Source organism: Lepidochelys olivacea (assembly GCF_965140295.1).
Source record: "Lepidochelys olivacea isolate rLepOli2 genome assembly, chromosome: 6".
Classification (NCBI taxonomy): Eukaryota; Metazoa; Chordata; order Testudines; family Cheloniidae; genus Lepidochelys; species Lepidochelys olivacea.
The window spans coordinates 63951631-63975942 of NC_140416.1; the positions used below are offsets into that span (position 1 = coordinate 63951631).

At 43.6% G+C, this 24312-nt stretch overlaps 1 protein-coding gene across 4 annotated transcripts in view; it reads right to left on the bottom strand.

The window, feature by feature from the left end:
• Window positions 1-24312, bottom strand: part of DPF3 (double PHD fingers 3) — a 210887-nt gene that overhangs the window by 182998 nt on the left and 3577 nt on the right. Inside the window, exon 1 of one of the 4 annotated variants that reach the window (XM_084629918.1) lies at window positions 3999-4016. The exons of the other annotated variants lie outside the window; for them this stretch is intronic. The gene's annotated coding sequence lies outside the window, so the exon portion shown is untranslated. Of the gene's footprint in view, window positions 1-3998; window positions 4017-24312 lie in introns of those variants that run through there. 4 annotated transcript variants of the gene reach the window in all.

Sequence of the window (24312 nt, forward strand, 5' to 3'; positions counted from 1 at the left end):
TTTAGAAAAAACATGTTTTAAAAGTGTCACATAAGCAGAGAGGTAGCTGAATGGAGGAGCAAGGGTCACTGATTAGAGCAAGTCTGAGACATTACTAAAAACTCATCCCTCATATACTGACTTCTTGAGGGTACAGGAATGGAAAGAAACCGTGTCTAGGAAGCCAAGTGTACTGCTTCCTCTAGTCAAATCAGATCATTTCAACTTTCCCTATGATTAAAACTCCTAGTCGAGACTCTCCAAGAAACCATCTAAACAGGGGGTTGTGATAATTAATGCAAAATTTATCTATCTAACAGGAATGTGAACTCAGATTTTATTCTCTACTGGAATGACTGTCCTATCCATAAACACTGACTACAGCAAAATCCTCTTCATCTCAGTCTACACCAAGTGAAACGGTGTTGCAAGACCATTCTATAGAACACTCTGAGCTGCTGCAGTACCTTGCACGCCCAGACAACACTACCCCTATTTAGCACTTACAGAGTACATTTCATCCATTGATCTCAAAGTGCTTTACAAACATGGTGTCAGGTATCAGAGGGGTAGCTGTGTTAGTCCGGATCTGTAAAAGTGGCAAAGAGTCCTGTGGCACCTTAGAGACTAACAGATGTACTGAATGCGTCCGATGAAGTGGGTATTCACCCACGAAAGCTTATGCTCCAATACGTCTGTTAGTCTATAAGGTGCCCCAGGCCTCTTTGCCGCTTTTACAGACATGGATATGGATTATTATACCATTTTGGAATGCAGTAACTGAGGCACAGAAAGGTTGTGACTTGGCTAGTCAGCAGCACAGCCAGGAACAGAATGCAAGTGTGTTCACTCCCAGCCCGGACGATGCTGCCTGCAGCTCTGTACAACAGCCAGATCAGGTATGGAATAAGCATTGGTTGTCTCCGTTTGTTGCAATGCCTGGTATAAACTCTGGGTGAACTGGTACAATCTACAATGTCCTCTCCCCAGTGTTGACAGGAAGGCACAAAGCGTTGCCTTCGTCCTGATTTAGCCAGTGATCTTAACTCCATCCTGCATTTAAGAGTCTCGTGTTTTTAAACTACTCAAAGGCCCCTTCTTGCAGCCACGATGCTAGGACCTATGAGATCGGTGCCTCTGCAGGCTCACAACACACTGGCGCAACCATAGAGGTTGGGAATGGTGTGTGTGGACATGTCAAAATGATTCTGTGTAAAAAGATTAAAAAGTCTGACTAGATGGATGCACTACCAACTATTGTGAGACTAGGCAAGACAAACGACCATTTCCCACATTCACGGTTCCAACAACGGTTCCCTCGGTTAGTGTGGGCACTCTCTTATCGTGAAGGCACTTTTCTCATCCTCAGAACAACTTCAGTCACAGTGAAAGTTCACGGTAGCCTGGACTTCAGTTGGCACCTTGCAATACGCTGACATAAATAAGAGCTTTCATTCAACTTCACGACAAATGGGGTTCCAGGATAGCAAAGTCCGTGATAACAAGGTTCACTGTATTTGTTTCAGCAAACATACTTCCGAAAAGAAACAACTACTGAGAACCAGAGTGGGTTTGTCAGAGAGAAACACTGATTGGAAAGGTCACGGATCAGAGCTGCTGCATCTCTGACCCTCTCTCTGGTCTCTCCACGTGCACCTCTTCATGCCATCACCCCTCTCAGAGTAGAATCTGTGATTCTGCCACTCTTAGCCCAGGGTACAGTACACCCTGTATCAACTGTTCTTACCTCGCAGGTCCAACTGGATTTAGGCACCTGAAGTTCTTCCCTTTTGGCAGCTGTGACCAGTGAATACAGTGACCCAAAGCAGACTTCTTAAAAAAAGGTATTGTTCTATCTTAAAAGTAGGAACAAAACATAGTATAAGAGAAAGGATTTTTAAAACAATGAAAGCTCTACACACAGGCTGTGTGGTGACGTGGCAGACCTAGCCGCTTCAGACATCCAGGAGTATCTGAGTGTCCCAGAGAGGGGAAGAGTCCCTTTTTTATCCACAGGTCTTTGTTCTCCCTCCCTGGGCTTTTTTGACCCTGCTAGTCCAAAACCAGTTTGATGGGAGGTTGAGCCAGTCGCCTCCAAGCCCCTTGCTCTCACACTGCCTTGTAAAAAACCCCAAGTGTTTGTTTGAGGGATGCTTTATATCGAGTCCTTGTTTTTGCCATCCTGCTTGTTATTTCCAACAGCCCTATTAAACTAAACCAACATATTCATATAGTAAACATCCCTGAGAACCATCATCATGACAAACATATAGAACACAGACTATTCAAAAATTATTACGGGGCACTCCAAATCCGACACAGGGAAGAGGAAACTCCAACCAGTACATTCTTGGAATGGCTCTGTCAAGCAAAGAAGCAGCTGTAATGAATTTTTGGAGGGGAACATACTGAGAGATCAAAAGGCACTTTCCTTGCAGCAATCTGAGAAGGTCCCCAGTGGTCCATATTGTTTCTTATTGGCTCAAAGTATGGAAACATCTGGTGTAGTCATGGCTTATTTGATGCAGGGAGCATTCTGTAGGTGTCACCAGACCTAGAGATAATTACTATGCATTGGTTTCAGGGGCCAAGAAAGAAGGGGGAATAAATTGTATAGTTGGCATTAACACATGGATGAAACACTTTGCTTCAAAACTTCAAAGCAGCAGCAGGTCAGCTGAATGAAGTTGGCACAATGGTGACAAATGGGTTTCATGACTGTGCTATTTTTACTGTGTAATACAGAAACTATAAAAGAACAAACACTGTATGTGTGTTTAATGCCAAACCTAAACCGTTGCTAACATTCTTGTTATGATCTGATTAGAATGTCACCATCACCACTTGCTGAAAGAGAGTTCATTTTTTCCCCTCTGCTAGTGTTTTCATTACTGGAGTTTTACCAGACACAGTTGTGAGAAAGAAAAGATGAACAAAAACCCCGCCCAACGTATTTAAGAGCATTTAACCATTCGGGCTCATTGACAACTTTAGTCCAGTGATTTTAAAGAGCTGATGACGCCTTATGGAAAAACTTTTTAAAATATGGTACTGAAAAACAATTCTGCCAATGTGTTATATTTTCTGCTTTATCCCTTCCTTCGCTTCTCACTGGTAGAGGTATTTACATGAAAACAAGTAGAGATTAATTCAGATCTGAAAGCCCCAAAAGCTTGTGGGTGTTTGGATCCAGCCCATTATAAAGACAGGAGAGAGAGTCATAAACTTCAGATCCAGCTTTACTCTTCAAAGTTAACAAGAGGTACTGGGAGCTAATATTTTTGTTCAGACCCCTCTCTGTTCCCAAGAGGCCATCCGCTCCCATGTTAAATCTGTTTGGGATGTCACAGGTGGCTGCTATTGATCGGACTTTCCCACCACAAATAGGGAATTTTGATGACTCTTCACATGGGAAAGGAGTCAAAAAACCTCTTGTTTTCATGTAAATGTCTCTAGTAGCAGGATTGTTCTGAGATAACCTGGGGTTGATTCTCCTCTCACTTACACATACACTGACATAACTCCATTGACTTCTGTTGACCAACGTAAATAAGATTGGACATTGACAATAACCTTTAAAATTACTAAAATAAACTGGAAAAACCAAACCAGTATGTGCTATTCTACTGCTAATTGGCATCCTTCAAATGTGGTAAATTTTATATTGGTTTCTCTATATTCAATATACAGAAAAAAGTCATTTCAATCCAGACACACAAGCTTCCACTGTTATGTGACAATGGAAAAGAAATAATCAACCTAAATCTCCTTCTCTGTGCATTACAGCATGTGCAAAAAACCCCTCATCTCATAAAGGTTCCAGATGGAACATAATTACAAAAATAATAATTCACACTTAAACATAGCCACAGTCGAGTGGCCTTTAGGCTCCCTGATTTATATACACAGCTAAAGCAATGGAAATATTTGGTTGTTACCTTCTTTGGAAATGTACAGAAAGGAGGAGACCTAACCTTTTACTGACTTTAACACTATCTTTACAAAATTATGACTCTTACCTTCAGGATTCTGAAGCAAGGCAGGGAAAGGAGACTAACTAGTATGCAAATTCCCATCCTGCTCCAAGAAACCTTTCTTCAGTGGTTATACTGATGACTGTGTTTCCTGAAGAGGGCTGAAGGATCCATGAGTGCTAACAGTTTGCATTTCATTGTTGCTAAGTCATGAGACAAAGAGAAAAATGCAAAAGAAGCTGAAAAAGTAAAACCTTCGGGGGTTGAGTTGACTCCTACCAAACGGACACACAAAAAAAGAAAAACACTGATCTTGTACAGTTGTTAAAAAAGCATCCAGGAGTCTGCAATGACAGCTTCTAAGGGTCAGATTCCCATCCCTTTATTCTGTATATCAGCACCTTAGGTTACTAGTAGTCCCATTGACTTCAATGAGGCTACTCAACATGACTAAGGGGATGGGAATTTAGCCTCAAAGCCTCAGTGTTCTTCCTAAAAGAAAAGGAGTACTTGTGGCACCTTAGAGACTAACCAATTTATTTGAGCATGAGCTGTCGTGAGCTAGAGCGAGCTCCTTTTCTTTTTGCGAATACAGACTAACACGGCTGTTACTCTGAAAAGTGTTCTTCCTGTTAGAAACTTGCAGCAGCAACACACAGCAGAATCCCATCAGTCAGGAAGTGCTGGAAGGGGAGGAGGGAATGGCCATCATCCCCATTAACAGGTGTGCCCAAGTAGCAGACAACAATTTAATTGCAATGCTATTGTTAGAGAACTGCTAAGCCCAGCAGGTCATTGCAAAGCCCCATGGAAATAGGAGGAGACCTCTGTGCACTGGGACAGGGATTGAAACTGTTGCCTTCCGGTGCCGGGGCTGGGACAAATGGCAGGCACATGGCATGGCAGCCCAGCATGTGTGGCTGGAGAGCAAGGGGCAAACACACACAGCAGGTAAAGCAATTCATCCCATTTCTGCACATATCATAGCTCTGGAGAAGAGCAAATAGAACGAGCATGAGAATGACACACCAAAGGCCTCATCTGCACTAAATCACCTAAAGGCAAATCCTGCAAACAGAATCACTTACCATCCCCATTAATGACAGGTTTCAGAGTAGCAGCCGTGTTAGTCTGTATTCGCAAAAAGAAAAGGAGGACTTGTGGCACCTTAGAGACTAACCAATTTATTAGAGCATAAGCTTTCGTGAGCTACAGCATATTCCTCAGATGCATATCGTGGAAACTGCAGCAGGCTTTATATATACACAGAGAATATGAAACAATACCTATTCCCACCCCACTGTCCTGCTGGTAATAGCTTAAGTGGCACTCATTAAAGATTTTGCCCTTACATCAGTTCTCTGGGAGACAGTCCCAGTTAAACATGTTCTAACTAAATGGAGTATACTGTGAAGCAAAGTGCGCATGTCCCACATTTGACACATCATAATAGTCCCCACCATAGCAACCAATTACATTTCACAGATAGAGGGGGAAGATTTTAGGCTAGGAACAGGCAGCGGGCACCAAATGATATGCATAAAAATAAAAATTCTGGGCTTGATTCGATACCGCCTTGCGCCTTGTGTAGTCATTTATACCTCTGAAAAGTGGGTGTAAAATGCTACCAAATCAGCCAGCTAGTGATTCGCATTAACTTTGCACATGTGTAAATCGATTGCACAAAATGCTGGGCAGTGAAGAATCAGGCCATTCCTTACAAATAAAAGGTCCTTAGCAACCAATGATGAGGGAAAAGAAGCACAGAAGATATAGGATGCATAATTCAAATAGTTTTGGAAAACAGTCAATTTAGAAAGGTTACCATGAGCCCGCAGCTGCTCTTTAATAGAAAATCTGCTTCTGAACTCCCATCATTGTCAAACCATAACCCTGTCAATAATATTAAAGGGTGCAAAAAATTATGACCAGATCAGGACGTTAGTTTCCTTTCTGGGCAGGAATCCCAGCATAACAGATACTTATGCATATTCTGTCCTCATTTTATCTAATTACAGACATCTCTCTGGGGAAGGAGAGGGGAGAAGAGGTTTGATCGCCTGATTTTAGGTCACTTACGCAAGGAGTTTCTGGGATATGCATTGATCCAACGAGTGCTATAATATTCAAAAAGTTCCCAGAGTCCTCTTGTAAAAAATCATTCTTTTCCATTACACAAGTTGTTGAAATCAGCCAATGGGAAAGTTAGAACATGTGCTACAATAAATCAGTACAAAGTGTTTGAAAGGCCAGTAGATTGATTAGCCAACAATACCATTTTTTCCTAAGACTCATCTACTATAAACATCCGCTCTTCCTATAGTTTTACATACAATCTAGTACACAAACACACAATCCAGTCAGAATAAAAGCAACATAATCAAAAATTAGAATAAAGGTCATTTCATAAAATCTAAGATATGCCACTCATTTGGCTTTTTAATTAATGACTGTAATTCTGGTGAAAGCTGCCAGGATGCCCTACTGGTCATATGTATTGTTAAGAGTCAAATTCAGACCTGGTCTAAGCAAGTGAAACTCCATTAAATGAAATGGAGTTGCAACTGCTTACACCAGATTGAATTTGGCCCCAAAGTCCTCAGTATTTCCACAGAACGGGTACAGCACTGCAAGCTTCCCATTGTCACAAAATGCCTCATCCCTGCCCAGAGGAACCATCTTTAAGGCTAGGTCTGTGTTCAGTCTTTGTCTTCTCATATAAGGTTGCCCACAGGGTGGTCAATTAGTGCTAAGTAGGATAGTGGCTTTCATGATGCAGGTGCTTATTCACTAGAAATGGGACCCAAGATCACCAACACATTCTAGACGTGATACTAAATATTCCACCTTCTTTTTATATTAAATATTATAGCCCAAATATATATTTAAATAAATATTATAGCCTTAAATATTATAGCCCAACCTGTGCCTGCTGCTAGTATAGCATGCAGGAGATCCAGGTTCGAGTCCCAGTCCTGGTCTCTCAGTTTCTAGGTCAATAAACATCTGGCGTCCCTATCACAGCCATCTTTCCAACTAAGGAGCTCTGGACAGAAGTCCCTTCAGACCAAGTCAATATCAACCACTGAATGGTTAGCATCCTCAGTGAGACATTCCAACCTCCTACCCCTAAGGAATGTCTCCACAGCTCTCCCAGCAAGCTGGGAGACAATGGAACTATCAGTTGAATCAAGCAGAGGTAGTCTTCACATTTCAGAGGCCATCCTTTCCCATCCACGATGGCTGGATGACATCAGACACCCATCCCACACAGGCATCATACCCCATAACACATCAGGACAGAACATTATAGAGGCACCTAATGCATTTGGTGGCTTCTACGCTGCCCAAGCAACAGCATAAAAACTAACCTAATCGTGCCCAACCCAAAGGGTGAGTTTAAGATTGCCATCTGATTGCAAGTCCTGTACCTGAGGCCTCTTTACACAGCTATGAACCTGCCCTGTGGTCAGGGTGTAGGATCAGCCCTCAACTCAAACTCCTGAGTGACAGTTAGAGCTGGACAAACTGTCAGACAACCGGGATGAGGGCAGTCTCATCTAATGGTCAGAGCAGGAGGTCTAGCCTAGTGGATGAGGTCAGAGACATAGTCAGGAGCCAAAGCCAAGAGTCAAACCAGAAGGCAGAAACAGATATCAGAGCCGAGGGTTGAGCCAGAGTCCATAGTCAGGAGCCAGAGCCAAAGGTTAAACTGGAGGTCAGGAACTGGAGCAAGTAGGGTATCAGGCAAGAAGGGTTCAAGGCAGGGGCAGGACAGAGCAAGATTGAGCGCAAACCAGGAGAAGCAGGAACCAGATCATAATGGAGCAGGCACAGTGGCGGGTATGAGCATTGAGAAGCCAGCAAGCTGCTGCCGCTTCTGGCATAAGAACCAGTCTGCTGGCCTCTGCAGTCAATCAGGTTGCGTGGTTAACCGGGTAGCCTGCTGCAGGCCAGCTGATGAGGCTGCCTGGAGACTAGCTCTGCTGCAAGCCCTGATTCCTGACAGTACTCCCACTTTGAGGGCACCAACTAGAGGCCTCAGGACCTGGTTTCCCAGGGTAAGTGGGGTACAAGGTATCCAAGAGATCCAGGGTATAGATCTGTTCTGCAGTTCCCATGAACTTTCATCTGGGCCATACCAATCCCAGTCAATTAGATATTGTAGTTTTCCTCAAAGCCAGTGAGAGTCTAGAATCTGCCAAACCACGTATTCTTCTTGGCCCTGAGCAGTTGTAGGCAGAGGAGGGGGAGCAGTCCAGAGTGGGAAGTGATTTTTGACTAATGGTTTTAGAAGGGAGACATGGAAGATGGGGTGAATCTTGAGGCAATCTGATAGCTGTGATTTACAAGTATCCAGAATAATCTATTTCATGATCTGGAAAGTCCCCAGGTACTTACAGCCCAGCTTTGCAGAGGGGCAAGTTGATCAAAGATTCCAGGTGGACAACCAGACCTTGTCCCCTACCCCAAAGCCAGGTGTTGGCTGGCAGGCCCGGCTGGCATACCATTTGCAGATAGCTTTGGCAATGCCCAACTGCCTCTGGAATTCTTGATGTACCTGCTGGATGTGGGTTCTGAGTTTGGTAAAAGTGACCATCGATGATTTAGAGGGGATCTCTGGATGAGCACAAAGATGGAAACCACAGTTAGCAAAGAAGGAAGTCTGCTTGGTGGAGGCATGCATAACATTGTTATATGCAAACTCTGCATGAGGAATTAGGGACAGCCAATCATTCTGAGGATAGTTTAGGAATGTAGGTACTGTTCAAGGACCTGATTGACACACTCTGCCTGCCCATTGATGCTGGGGTGATAGGCTGTTAAGGTTAGGTCTTAATACTCAGGAAGTGTAGAAGTTCTTGCCAGAAGCAGGAAATAAACTGGGATCCTAGGTCAGACACCATAACCATAGGTAAGCTGTGAAGATGAAATATGTTACTCACAAACAGGTAGGCTATCTCCTGAGCAAAGAGAAGCACACAATGTGGAACAAAATACGCCATCTTGGTTAAGTGGTCAACCACCATTAGAAGGTAGTGTGGCCTTGGGAAGGTGATAATTCCACAATAAAGTGCATGGAAACGATGGCCCCTGGCCGCGGTGGAAAGGTAAGGGCTGGAGGAGACCCAGCAGTCTTGATGAGGGGTTCTTGATCCAGGCACCATGGTCACAAGACTCTACATAGGATGCAACACCTCTGGGCCTCCAAAATTTCCTGGAAACCAGGTCTCGGGTCTTGGAATGACCAAAGTGGCCAGCTAGCAGAGCGTCATGGCAGAGTTGTTGGACTCTAAGCCAAGTGGCCCCTTTGGGCACATAGATATGTCCCTCGTGGTATAGGATCCCATCCTGGAATGTGAAGTCTGTGAAGGTCTGGTCCTGGTCGTGGTCTAAGGCTTGACAGTTTGGATGGTAAATGGGTCACTCGGTAACTGAGAGCAGATGGAGGATAATAGGTCAGAGACTGTGGTGCCAGAAATTAAGTTTGAGGGTTTAAGAATCTTGGACGTAGTCTTTCCACTGGGTTTGTAGTACTGATCCTTCCATGACAATGTGTCTGCCTTCCTGTTCTTTATCCCCAGCCAGGGAGTGACCACAAACTCAAATTGTGCAAAGACACACCAGCATGCCTGCTGCTGGTTCAGGTGCCTGGCCATTTTTAGGTATTGAAAATTTTTATGGACTGTCAGGACTTAGACTGAGAACCTAGCATCCTTCAGAACATGGTGCCATTTTTCAAAGACCAGCAATTCCTTGTCCATGATGTCATAGTTTATCTCAGTGAGAGTGAGTTTTCACATGTAAAAAGTATACGAGTGAAGATGATCATTGGGAGCAGCTGGTTGGGAAAGGACTACCCCTGGTGCAAAGTTTGAAGCCTCTACTGTAAACTGCCTGGCAGGGTCTGGATGGATCAAGATGGGAGCAGTGGTGAATTTCTGCTTCTGATTATCAAAGGCAGCCTGGGCTTCTGGGGACCATGAAAACCGGTCTCTCTTTCTCAGCAAGACTGTAAGAGGGCTGGCCAAACCAGAGAATTCTGGGATAAAATTGTCTATAAACTTAGCAAAACCAAAAAAAGCATTGGATTCCACGTACATGCTTTGATGCCACCCAATTTGTGATGGCCGCCACCTTGCAAGGGTCCCTTTCCAGTCCCTGCGGTGAGATAATATATCCAAGATATTCAAGGGTATCTCAATCAAACTCACATTTCTCTGGCTTGGCATACAAGGGATTCTGGCATAGTCTTTCAAGAATGCTATGCACATGTTGATCATGAAGAGCCGGGTCTTTGGAGAAAATCAGAATGTGATCAAGGTACATAATGACAAAGTGGTCCAGCATATCGCAGAATATATCAATCACAAAGTTTTGAAAGGTTGCTGGGTCAATTGCATAAACTGAATGGCATGATTAGATATTCATAGAAGCCATATCATCTCTGAAAGGCAGTCTTCCACTCGTCTCCATCACACGCACACACTAGGTTATAGGCCCTGTGCTGCACTAACTTTGTGAAAATACATGCCGCACAGAGCCAGTTTAGGAGCTCGTTGATAATGGGGAGTGGGAAGCGGATTTGTATGGTCACCATGTTCAAGATCCAACAGTCAATACACTGCTGCAAAGAGCCATCTTTCTTTTTGACGAAAAAGATTGGAGTGCCTGCTTGGATGTAGATGGGCAGATGAAACCATTGGGTTATCCTGCAAGTAAAGGCAGACAGCTCGAAGTTCGGGTTCAGAGAGGGCATATATCCGACTGAATGGGATCTCAGCTTCAGGCTGGAGATCGAATGGGCAATCGTAAGTCCGATGTGTGGACAGGATGTCCGCCTTGCCCTTGTCAAAAACGTCAGCAAATTCCTAGTATTGGTGAGGAATCTTGGACCCAGCCAGCAGTGCCGCAGGGGGCACTGGGGCTTCTGACAGTCTTGTTGTCTGGGGATTGGGATCTTCCAGAGGACACCATGAACCGCAGAGTCTGCTGGTCTGTTTCTCAGATCCTGGGAGGGGCACAATAGCCGGCGATGCCTAAAATTAAAGTATAGGTCCCCTTCCACCAGTGAATGTGGGGGTCATAGGTGGTAAACCAGGGTGTACTTAGGAAAACAGGAGCATGAGGGCCTGGATTAATCCAGATTGTAGGGTTTTCTGATACCCCCATTTGCTGACAACCCCTAGCTCTGCATCTCTCACCTCTGACTGAGCAGAGCAAAAGAATGAAATACTCAGTGGCTAGATAAGCTTGGGGCTTAGAGCTTCTCTGAATACAGAAGTTGTTCTGGCTTAAACTAAAGTTGTGATGATAAACTGAGTTAGTTGTACTATTACTGGTATCATCTGGTGGATTACAGTCCTGAGGAGAGAAGAGACCCATCAATAGTCTTGAGCAGCTCTGGATGGTCCTTGCACATGATGGAAACCATATAGGTCTTAGCAAACTTTAAGTCCATAAAGTTACCCAAGGCCCACAAGTTGACTAGGGCCTATTGGGGGATTTCAGAGCTTACCAGTAGTTGAATGAATAGAGGTATTCAGAGTTGTGTTGAAAACTGACGCACAGTTCATGCTGTGCCGACTCTGACCCTGGAGTGCTGGGAACCACTGGAGAGAGAAGAACACCAGCTCAGTCCATACCCCCTCCTAAGGGCTGGGGACATGGTATTTCCCAAGTTTTACCCAAGTCTTTGCTAGATAGATCAAGGCAAAATGGCTGGGTTCCCCATAATACAGGCACAAGCCTAAATCCCAGTGTCAGTGCTTCTCTGAGTCAGAGACATGCAGGCAAACCTGGTTGGCTTGCATGAGCTACGTATGATGCCAGGAAAGATCTGCATGTCTGAGGTGTCGGGAAATGGCAGCTTCCAGAAAATCAAGGTATACTCACAATGCCGCTCTGTGAAGTGATCATCGATTCTGATGCATAATTCAATCAGGTTGTCCAAACCGAGCAGAGGTTCCACACATGCAAACTCATTCTTAATCTCCTTGTTTAACCCCAGGTGGAAATAGTGGTACTGTGCCTCCTCACTCCACCTGGTGTCAGAAGCCAAACGATGAAGTTCAGCAGCATACTTGGTTATGGGCTGGCCTCCCTGCCGAGAGGCCTGAAGGGTTGACTTGACAGTCTGCACATGGTTGAGGTCACAAAAGATGGTGGACATAGGTTGAATTAATTCTCCTAATTGTTCCAAGAGAGGGCTGGACTGTTCCAGGAGCAGGGAAGCCAAGACCAAGGCCTCCCTGGTCAACAAACTTAAGATGAACCTCCCACAGCCCTGGTCCACGGCGAACCATCAGGAGCGTAGGAGGAACAGAAGCCCACACTGGGTCAGGAACCTCCAAAACCTGTCCCGATCTCTGTGAAATTGATCGGGCAGAGGAATCTTAGGCTCCAGGTGGGGCAAAGTAGGAGGAGCCAGCTGAGCAGCCTTCACCTGCAGGCCACATTCTGTGATTGCAGGGCGGTCACTTGCACCTGCAGGTTCTGGATGGCATCCGCTAGTTCTGGTGGTGCCTTAGTTGGGTCCATGTTAGCACCAAGAGCCCCTGGCCCCAATTGTAAGGTCTTCTCAATCAGTCAACTGATCAGGACAGAGAGGTCTAGCCTAGTGGTCAGAGCAGGCATAGGCCTAGTGGGGTAGCTGACAGGCCCAGTGGTCAGGGTCCGAGCTGTAGTCAGGAGCCAAAGCCAAGTGTCAAACTGGAGGTCAGAAACTGGAGTGAGCAGGGTATCAGGCAAGGAGGGCTGAAGGCAGGGGCAGGACAGAGGCAAGACTGGGTGCAAGGCAGGAGTAACAGGAACCAGCTCACACAAGAGCAGGCACAGTGCAAGCATGAGCACGGAGAAGCCAGAGAGCTGCTGCTGCTGCTGGCTTAAGAGCCAGCCTGCTGGCCTCTGCAGCCAATCAGTTGCATGGTTAAATCAGGTAGCCTGCCGCAGGCCAGCTGCAGGCCCCGATTCCTGACACAACCCAAAATACTGAAATTGTGGGTAGTTTGGGGCTTGAACGTGGAAACCACACCAGGGGAATTTTCTGAGTGTATTTTTTGGGCACGTGAACCTTTCACTGAATGTCAAAGCTAAGCTTTTTTTACTGTCTCTGGACAAACAAGAATTTGGTCCTTGCATTTTGGTTTGACAATGAAATTTGTGACAAATCCTCACAAACATATTTGCAGTGCAAAGAGGTTCTCCAGCTTTTATTATGCCTTGGATCATAGTGCAAGAGAAAGATCCTCTCTTCCCAACATCTTAATCATCCTTTGTTCTCAAAATGATTCATTTGACCAATCACCTGGAAGAGCTCTCTGACCTGCTGGTGCTGCAGAGACCATAATTTACGAACTATGATCAACTTAATGAGTGTCACTGATTCCATTTTTAGTCTCAATTTTGTAAACAAGCCCAAAAAACTCTACAGACTAAAACAGACAGAGGTTTATTGAAACCCATGCAGACTGAAACCAATAAATTTCATGCAACTTTACTGTCAATGCAAATCCCTAACAACACACTCAGCACCTGAGATGGCCCCTTTATAAATATTTTTTTTAAAGAACAAAAGCAAAAGGCCACCTCTTACAGCCCTGAAATAGATGTGTCTGAGGAAGAAAGCTGACAGGTCCTGATTGATAACCATGCTGGAGGGGGCTGCTACAGAACGCTACAGCCCCAAAAGCCTGCTGCAGCAGAAAGGGTCCTGTGTCTACTAAAGCAGTAGATGGACATGGATAATTGACTGGGAAAGTTTAGGAGAGGTGGAATTAATGCAAAGAGCACAGAGCTCAGGTGTGCGATTCTATTACCAAGGAAAAGAACCATTCAGTTGGAATTGCAATCCATTTTCAGGTCAGAGCCTTTCCCAAAGTCACAGCAGCAGCCCAACACACTTCCCTCCCCCTCTTCCAGACAGGACAGATGAGGCTAACCACCCGTGCCAACTGCCCCTTAGTTTCATACCAGAGATAACCCAGAGAAATACACAAGAATTTGCTGACCAGCCTTCAACTTTGTGTGGTGGTTGCTTAGCAATGGGTAACCTTGAAGATATATCATGAGACAGGGGAGCCAAAAAGTGTATTTTGTGGATAAGCTGGTTATGAAAACAAGACCAGAAAGTAAATAATGAGGGGGAGGGGGGAAATCTATTTTCAGATCCACTCAGTGGAACAAATAAAGTCCTAGACCAGTTGCATTTGCAAGTTAGCAAGACAAATTAAGAGCACAGGGAGCATGTTTCTTCTCTCCCACTAATTTTACACTAGTGTAATGCCACTGATGTCAAAGGAGTTATTCTGTATTTACACCAGCACTTATGACACAAGAATCAGCCCCACAGGCTTTGTTGTTGTTGTTGTTTTCTTTAAACTGAACTGTGCTGCAGAGGATGGTAAGAAAGAGACAGCATCAATGATGGGCTATATGACAAGGGTGATCTTATGCAGTGATGTGCTGCCAATATTTTGAAATGTAGCACCCACAAATAGGTTCCTTTTAGCTGGCAGATAAACTTTGTGGCCCAGGCATGCTTTTGCCTACAGACTGAGAGGACTAGGGCTTGGGAATCTATTAATTTGTTCTGCATTTAAACAAAAATGCTCCCTTTTAACCATAACCAAGGAAGGCAAACAACATCACTGGGTAGATAACTTAGTTGTAAAAAGAAAAGGAGTACTTGTGGCACCTTAGAGACTAACCAATTTATTTGAGCATAAGTTTTCGTGAGCTACAGCTCACTTCATGGACATGTTTATATTTTGTTCCAAATTTTGTTCCAATAACGTTAATGTTTCAATAACATTATCTTAGAATTCCATCAGTTCAAGTCGAAGCAGAATCTGACCCACCAATATATTGATAGTATCCCACCGTATTCAGCGCATGTATTTTGAAATGTGGAGGGAAAGGGGGGCCTGTGGGTATCTTATTTGGGGAGGGTTTTTTTAAAAAACCCACGTGGTGCAATCTGCTTCATTACAATGGCAAAATATTTGCACCTCAGAAGCATCTTTCTATGCACCAGGGACAAGTTATCTCTGTCAGGGATGGTTTAGCAATATCTAGAGAGGGAGGGAACTCCATCAGAGGCAGGAAGGTAGCCTTAATCCTCCATTTAACTGAAGCCCCCTCCAGCACATCATTGGCCTACTACCAAAAGCAGTGGTTCTCAGACTACTTCCTGCAGCCCCCATTGGCCTGGAGCGGCGAACCGCAGCCGTGGGAGCGGCGATCGGCCGAACCTGCGGACGCGGCAGGTAAACAAACCGGTCCGGCCTGCCAGGGGCTTTCCCTGAACAAGCAGCAGCCCTAGTTTGAGAACCACTGACCTAAAGCACAGCCTTGGAAGAAAATAAAATGCGGCTGTTAAATTCTTGGCTCTGCCAGTGATTCACTACAGAGCCTTGGGTAAGGCACTTAATTTCTATGTGTCTCAGTTGACCTTTCAATATGTCTCAGTTGCCCCATCCGTAGAATGGAGAAAATAATATCTCCCTGCCTGAGAAAGCTAGTGTGACATTTACTTCACAAATGTTTGCAGAATGCTTTCTGATCCTGGGAGGGTAGTGTCAAATATTAATATTCTATATAACAGACATTCTCGCTAATCCCTTTTGTACTGTACCTCCTGCAACACTCACTGCAGGATATGCACAGAGAGAAACTTAGCACAGCTGCTACCAGCTCAGTCTGAAGAAATCTCCTTTTGTAGAGCTATACCCAGTGGACAAAGGGAGTCATTTTATATTAAAGAGACCCAGTCAACTTACATATATTCATATATAGAGAATTAACTCAGTTTTAAAATATCCATTTTCTAGTCATGCCTCCTTTAAATAGTTTATTCTGTATGGGAGCTACAAGTGATCAATACCGCCAAGAACAAAACAATACTGAAAACAAGGTTATAAATGGCTCGTTCAAACCACACAGTGAGTCACCATCCAGAATCAAGGGACTCCGGCTTCCAGCACCATGCTCTAGCCACCAAAGTTGCCTCATTTTGTACATTGAAAAAGAACACAAAAGTGAATCCTGCCCTGTGACAAGGCTCCAGTGGCAAAACTGAAATCCACCACACAAACTCCCTGTTCTCCCACAACAAACAGTGGCAAATCTTAGGTAACCCACCTTCCCGTTCCAGAATCCATTAAACCCTCCTCCTCACTCTGTCTGAGGGACCTGAAAAAATTATTTTGTTTGGGGAAATAATTCAGGAAGACCATGTGAGCAAGAAGAGCCACAAACAACAAATAAGGCAGATATAAATCCAGATAAAATATTAAAATCGTTAAAGGGTTGCTGCTCCCTGAAGGTTGGAAAAAATGAAGACAGTTAATTAAAAGCAATCTCTGCACAGTGCTGAGCCAGCCTGCCCTGATAAATCAGTGACTAGGACTGCAGTTGTAGAGGTCAATGGAGTAAGGAGGTTGGGAAGGGGAGGGAAGAAAGGTGAGAGAAGAGAAAACTTTTCGCTCAAACTACCAACAAAAATGAGTTCGAGTCAATGACAAAGTTTCCTAGATATTTCCCTTTCCAGAGATGGTGGGTTTGATTCTAATTTCCTTAACGCCTATTTCACAATACTACACCAGTGATCTCAATGAAGTTACTCCACAGCAGTAGGAGAGCAAAGTTCTCATGCCACCTGAGGGGAGGTAACGTCACTCTCATCAGCATGATACCCAAGCAGCATACAGAACTGTCAAGTTCCCCAGGCTGGCACATGCCAGGTGACCAAGAAATTAAAGGTTGGGGAGGGTTTGTTTATCACCAGACACCAGGAAGTTGCAACAGAGACATCCCAATACTGCCCAAACTGCAGTCAAACCACTCGAGAGCAGAGAGAGGTCATTCTGAAGTATTGCCACCCTTTTCTCACTCCTGCCAGGTCTCTCAAACTGTGCAGGCCCAAATATAAGAGGCACTGACCTGTTTATTTAAACTGTTATTGATTTGTTGATGTTAAATATTAAACAAGTATATGTTGATAAACTGACAAGTAAAATGAAAATGATAAGAAGCCCATAAAATTCAAACCGGGAGTTTTCTAAACATCCTTGGTTTTAAGAAAATAAACCACAGGCAATAAAGTTAAACATGTAGCTAAAAATGGGCTCACATTATCACTTCCAATTTTGCACACTGGTGTTTAATGTAGAACCAGTTATAATTTATTTGAAAACTACATAGTATATCAGCTACAGTCATTATTTGTTTTATTCACAGTCGAGAACAAAGGAATTTAACAATAATGCAGATTCTGATCCACTGGTGTTTCAAATCTCCCTTTTTCAGGCTGCAGAAGTCAAAAAGAGCTAGCATCATCATAATCGTAAAGTATATTTTATTCCCATCACTTACCAACCACTAGTAAGAAATAGTATTGAGGCCAAAACAATTAAACACAACAAATTCAGTTCTCCAAGTCATAAGTTTCTTTCTTTGGGCCTGAGTTCTCACAGGAAATGGAAATGTGGCTATTATTTTCCCCTGATATAAAATATTTACTTTGTATTTCCAAATAACCTTCATGACAGCATGGTTCAGTGGATATGTGACTACAGTGGGACTCAGGACACCTGGATTCTATTTCTAGGTCTGTACCTGATCTGGTGTGTGACCCTGGGCAAGTTATCTTACTTTTCTGTGCCTCTGTTTCCCCTCCCAGCCCTTAGTCTCTCATTTATTTACAATGCAAGCTCTTCAGGGCAGGGCCTGTCTTGTTATGTGTTTCAGTGCCTAGAACACTGGGGCCCCTATCTTGGCTGCAGCCTTTAGATGACTTGATCACAGCTTAAATAATGACTTGATCACAGCTCCAAACAGCCTGGCCTTTTTAAAATGTGTAAAAAAGACAAAATGAGGGCTCCCCAGACAGAAAGCAGGAGGGTAGATGCTGTAAGTTAGGATGGATTCATTTAGCATAGTTAGATTTAACTTTTGTCAAGAGTCAACATGTCTATACCCATTTATAACGATAAACTACAAGAGAACAGCAAGTTTGTGTAAGACGGGTAAAATGAGAGATGTAATTGAGTGTTATTTGACTCCACTGTTGCTTAGGCTATGTCTACACTACCACTTATATCAGTATAACATGTCACTTAGGGGGGTGAATAAACCATCCTTCTGAGCAAGATAAGTTACACCAACATAAGTGCCGGTGTGGACAGCGCTACGTTGGCAGGAGAGCATCTGCCACTGACATAGCTGCGGCCGCTTATTGTGGGGGTGGATTAATTATATCAACAGAAATGCTTTCTCCCGTCAGCATAGAGCAGCTACACTAGAGATCTGACAGCGGCTCAGCTGCATCAGTATAGCTGCAGTGCTGTAAGCTCTCCAGTGTAGACATGGCCTTAGGGTGGGAATGGAGATGTAATCTTAAAAGCTTGTCTACCCAGAGAGTTATTTCACAATAGTCATTCCAGATTAACTCCATACGTGGATGCTCTTATTTCAGAACAAGAGCATCCACACAATGAGATACACAGGCATAGTTAATTCACTTTATATTCACACCCTCCCTTATTCTGGATTACTTTTCATCTAAACAAATACTTTGCCTCAGTCTTTAACAAGGCTAAAGATGATCTTAGGGATAATGGTAGCATGACAAATGGGAATGAGGATATGGAGGTAGATGTTACCATATCTGAGGTAGAAGGGAAACTCGAACAGCTTAATGGGACTAAATCTGGGGGCCCAGATAATCTTCATCCAAGAATATTAAAGGAATTGGCACCCGAAATTGCAAGCCCATTAGCAAGAATTTTTAATGTATCTGTAAACTCAGGGGTTGTACTGTATGATTGGAGAATTGCTAACATAGTTCCTATTTTTAAGAAAGAGAAAAAAAGTGATCCGGGTAACTATAGACCTATTAGTTTGACATCTGTAGTATGCAAGGTCTTGGAAAAAATTTTGAAGGAGAAAGTAGTTAAGAACATTGAAGTCAATGGTAAATGGGACAAAATACAACATGGTTTTACAAAAGGTAGGTCGTGCCAAACCAACCTGATCTCCTTCTTTGAGAAAGTAACAGATTTTTTAGATAAAGGAAACACAGTGGATCTAATTTACCTAGATTTCAGTAAGGCGTTTGATACCGTGCCACATGGGGAATTATTAGTTAAATTGGAAAAGATGGGGATCAATATGAAAATTGAAAGGTGGATAAGGAATTGGTTAAAGGGGAGACTACAACGGGTCCTACTGAAAGGTGAACTGTCAGGCTGGAGGGAGGTTACCAGTGGAGTTCCTCAAAGATCAGTTTTGAGACCAATCTTATTTAATCTTTTTATTACTGACCTCGGCACAAAAAGTGGGAGTGTGCTAATAAAGTTTGCGGATGATACAAAGCTGGGAGGTATTGCCAATTTAGAGAAGGACCGGAATATCATACAGGAGGATCTGGATGACCTTGTAAACTGGAGTAATAGTAATAGGATGAAATTTAATAGTGAGAAGTGTAAGGTTAGGCATTTAGGGATTAATAACAAGAATTTTAGTTATAAGCTGGGGACGCATCAATTAGAAGTAACGGAGGAGGAAAAGGACCTTGGAGTATTGGTTGATCATAGGATGACTATGAGCCGCCAATGTGATATGGCCGTGAAAAAAGCTAATGCGGTCTTGGGATGCATCAGGCGAGGTATTTCCAGTAGGTATAAGGAGATTTTAGTACCGTTATACAACGCACTGGTGACACCTCACCTGGAATATTGTGTGCAGTTCTGGTCTCCCATGTTTAAGAAGGATGAATTCAAACTGGAACAGGTACAGAGAAGGGCTACTAGGATGATCCGAGGAATGGAAAACTTGTCTTATGAAAGGAGACTCAAGGAGCTTGGCTTGTTTAGCCTAACTAAAAGAAGGTTGAGGGGAGATAGGATTGCTCTCTATAAATTTATCAGAGGGATAAATACCGGAGGGGGAGAGGAATTATTTAAGCTCAGTACCAATGTGGACACAAGAACAAATGGATATAAACTGGCCACCAGGAAGTTTAGACTTGAAATTAGACAAAGGTTTCTAACCATCAGAGGAGTGAAGTTTTGGAATAGCCTTCCAAGGGAAGCAGTAGGGGCAAAAGATCTATCTGGCTTTAAGATTAAACTCGATAAGTTTATGGAGGAGATGGTATGATGGGATAACATGATTTTGGTAATTAAATATTCATGGTAAACAGGCCTAATGGCCTGTGATGGGATGTTAGATGGGGTGGGATCTGAGTTACCCAGGAAAGAGTTTTCTGTAGTATCTCGCTGGTGAATCATACCCATATGCTCAGGGTTTAGCTGATCGCCATATTTGGGGTCGGGAAGGAATTTTCCTCCAGGGCAGATTGGAAGAGGCCCTGGAATTTTTTCACCTTCCTCTGTCACATGCGGGCACGGGTCACTTGCTGGAGGATTCTCTGCTCCTTGAAGTCTTTAAACCACGATTTGAGGACTTCAATAGCTCAGACATAGGCGAGAGGTTTTTTGCAGGAGTGGGTGTGTGAGATTCTGTGGCCTGCGTTGTGCAGGAGGTCAGACTAGATGATCATAATGGTCCCTTCTGATCTTAGTATCTATGAATCTATGTGTAAACAAGCTAAATTGAGCTGGATCAGTTTTGTCCCAGTATCGTCTTTCACGGGGTCTTGCAAACCATGTGGCCACTCCATTGCAAGACAGACAAACACATCCCACCCTTCCCCACCAGAAGAATAATGGTGTTGAACCCAGAGTCCCCATCAGCACCTGGGTGGGGGGAGGGTGACTTTCTACGGCTACTGCCCAGCAGAAAGAGAAATCAATGACTTGGGATTTGGCAGGCACACCCTGCTGATCTCAGCCACCCAGTGCAGAGTCATCGGGATCACTTCCCTGCCGTGCTGTTGCTGTTCCAATCACGCCCTGGGAAAGCCTCCTCCAGTCAGTGCTCCAGTGGCAGCAAAAGCTTCCATGTGGCTACAGCTGCAACTCACTGACCACACCCGGTTCAGGCAGGTAGAGTGAAAATTGAGAAGCATACTAACATCCTCCTGTTATTCCCATAGTGGAGGAAATGGGGGTCGCAGGGAGGATATCTGCCAGCAGCCCTCAATTCACTATATTCTTCGTCCTTGTGGCATATGCTGGGAATCTGTGGTTAAAACAGGGTTGTCAGGAAATAAACCATTTTTTCTTAACTTACCTGTGTTTCTAACCATTTTAGGTTATTAAAGTTAAATGAGAATGCTGTTTGTTTGCTTATTACATGTCACTCAGCTGAGACAGTGAAATTAGACTGATCAGTTTCACTTCTTTAGTAGAATGAGTTTCTGGTTCTTAATAGCCCATTGCTCTTGGGTTAGGTTCATAAACTGCAGGAAAAAGTTTAAATCCAAAGATAATTAAAAAGGAAAATATTACTGAAAAGTTTTGTAAAAAGGAAGTTGCCTTATTATATTTTTTTCATATTCTGTTTTGTAATATCCTTTTCCAAAAAATAAAACCTAAATGTAGAGCATAAACTAAGTTGACAGTGACCCTTTAATAAAACTGAAAGCCTGTTTGTCCGTACAGCGCAAAATTCACCTCGGTGTAACAGGCTAATACATCGGTAAAGTCCTACTTAAGTCTTCAGAATAAGCCTTGAGGGTTGTATAGGCCCTGTGCTGATTCTTTGCACAGTGGTGAGTTTCACTCAGACAAGTCTTTTCAGATCAGAGGTTTCTCTCAGAAAGACCCTTCAAGCCCCTAAAATACAGAGTTGCTTCTTGCCCAAGGCAACTGCACATACAGACATTCAGATACCAGGGTGATGAGCACAGAATAAGGATCAAGCCTGATAAAACAGATTTATTAGGCAAATAGTCAGAGCTGAACCTAAGTGAATAAAAAAAAAAACATTCCCAGCAATTGGTGTGAGATGGGGCTATCCTAAGGCAGTTTATTTCCTGCTGAGAGAAGCCTGGAGCTATATCATTTCTGCCTTCCCCTGGGACAGCCAATTGTCATTAATTGCAGAGGCCAGATTTGCAAGATGGACAAAACGTTAATTTGAAAGCAACCTCAGAATACAACGCTCACTGGATTTTAAGGTTGGGGAGCATATATTTTCAACACCACACATGGGAAATTAGATACATTACTGTTGTTGCTGCTAACCAGGGCTCAGAGTGAAGACAGAATGCCGTTCTCCTTAGTCTTCTGGGTCATTGTATAGGCTATAGTAAACTTTTATCATTTTAAGCCCATTTAACAGTTGTTGTGGATCTACTCCACCGCAGCCGAAAGGGAAATCATGTGTGACATCAAGGAAAAGCTGTGCTACGTTGCCCTGGACTTCGAACAGGAGATGGCCACCACTGCCTCTAGCTCTTCCCTGGAGAAGAGCTATGAGCTCCCTGATGGTCAGGTGATCACCATTGGCAATAAGAGGTTCAGGTGCCCAGAAGCCCTCTTCCAGCCATCTTTCTGGGGTATGGAATCCTGTGGCATCCATGAAACTACCTTCAACTCCATCATGAAGTGCGATGTGGCTATCCGTAAAGACCTGTACGCCCACACCGTGCTGTCTGGTGGTACCACCATGTACCCAGGCATTGCTGACAGATTGCAGAAGGCGATCACAGCCCTGGCACCTAGCACAATGAAAATGAAGATCATTGCCCCCCCGAGCGCAAGTACTCCAGTAAGTGCACTCTGAAAATGAACCCCTAACTCTGACATTTTCTCACACCCAACAAGTCCAGGGCATTAGCTCCTCTTACCCACTCTACCTCCCATATCACCCATTGTTTTCAAATGCATGAACACCACAAGTAACAGGCTTTAAAAAGCTTTTTTCAGTGATAATTTTATGATGCCAGCTCCATCCATCCATACAACCTGACGGACTGTGAAAGACTGGAATGCCAGCAAAACAAATTACAAAAGCACTACAACAAGTAATCGTGCACAAGTCACTCATGCAACCAAAGAAAATGCCATAACTCTATCATTTATCAGGTCTCCCACATTAACCCAGCATATCCTTGGGTTTTCATATCAGGGCTTTTTTTTTTATCCTCTAACTCACTTTATTTTTATTCCCATGTTTCCCCATACACATCGCAGCTACATTCATCTATCATGTTATCAGAAGGCCAGAGCTGCGGTATGGCAGAAAGCATTGCAGCGAGAATGGCAGCTTCAGCCTGAAAGACGTCACACTTGGGCCTGTTTCTGTTTTTAACTGACTTCAAACACGACAGAAGCCACACAAGACTCTTAGAAATTTTGATCAAGTGATTTTATGAACACAACCACCTTGCCATCAAAATGCGATTCTGCCTTCCCCAGCCCCATTCAAATCACCTTCATTTAACTTGTAAAAACTGAAGCATGAACTTTCCATCCAACTGTCCAGCCTTTCGTATGGTTAACACTTGCTGAAAGGAGCACTGTACACTATGCTTTCATTTTAATATTTAAAACTAGCAACCAGATGGCTATGCAACAACATGCAAGAAATTGGACCTCATCCGCACTGAATCACAATTTTGGGTTGATTCAAGGAATGATAATGGGATACAGAGCCCTTCAGCTCTCAGTCACAAGTTGAATTCAATCCAAAGTCGTAAGTGACCAAAAGTAATTGTCATCCAAGAGCTGTTCTGTGGCCTGTATGAAATAGGTTTGTGATTCCAGATCAGTTCCTCACTAACAAGTTTCCATATCACAAAATCCATTATAAGAATATCCTCAGCGGGCAAATTAATTATCCCCAACAACAGAAACTGAACTACCCCGTCATCCCAGTGGTAGGCTCTCTAGGTCTTGAGGTGGGCAGTGGAAGGGGAGAGTTTGCATTGGCATTGCTATTCTGAGTCCATGCTATCCAAAGGAAATCACTGCTCTTTGGGAGATACAGATCCAGAATTACAGCGTGAGCAAGTCTCAAGCAAAAAAAGGCAGCAGCTCAGTTAACATATGCACCAGTTAATGTGTTTAATTGATCATCTGAAATAAAATTCAGCTGTTGGAGTAAAGATAGTGGAGAAAAAAAATCAGCTCTGCTTCTGAATAAGACTTTTTAAATGACAAGATCTTAATTACATTAAATACATTATGGCACCATATGTACATCAGAATGTGGAGAGAACACAAAGGAATGGAAGTCAAGTTTTCTGAGCTCTAGCTCTAGCACAGACTTGCTGTGTGAACTTGGGAAGTTTCTTAAGCGCACTTTGCCTCAGTTTACCCTTCTGTACAATGGAGATAACAGTACTTCACAGAGGTGTTGTGAGTTTAATTGTTAGTGTTTGTAAAGCACATTGAGACAGCTGAATGACATTTTAAGTGATTTAAAGTGTTATTCTACAATATTTCTG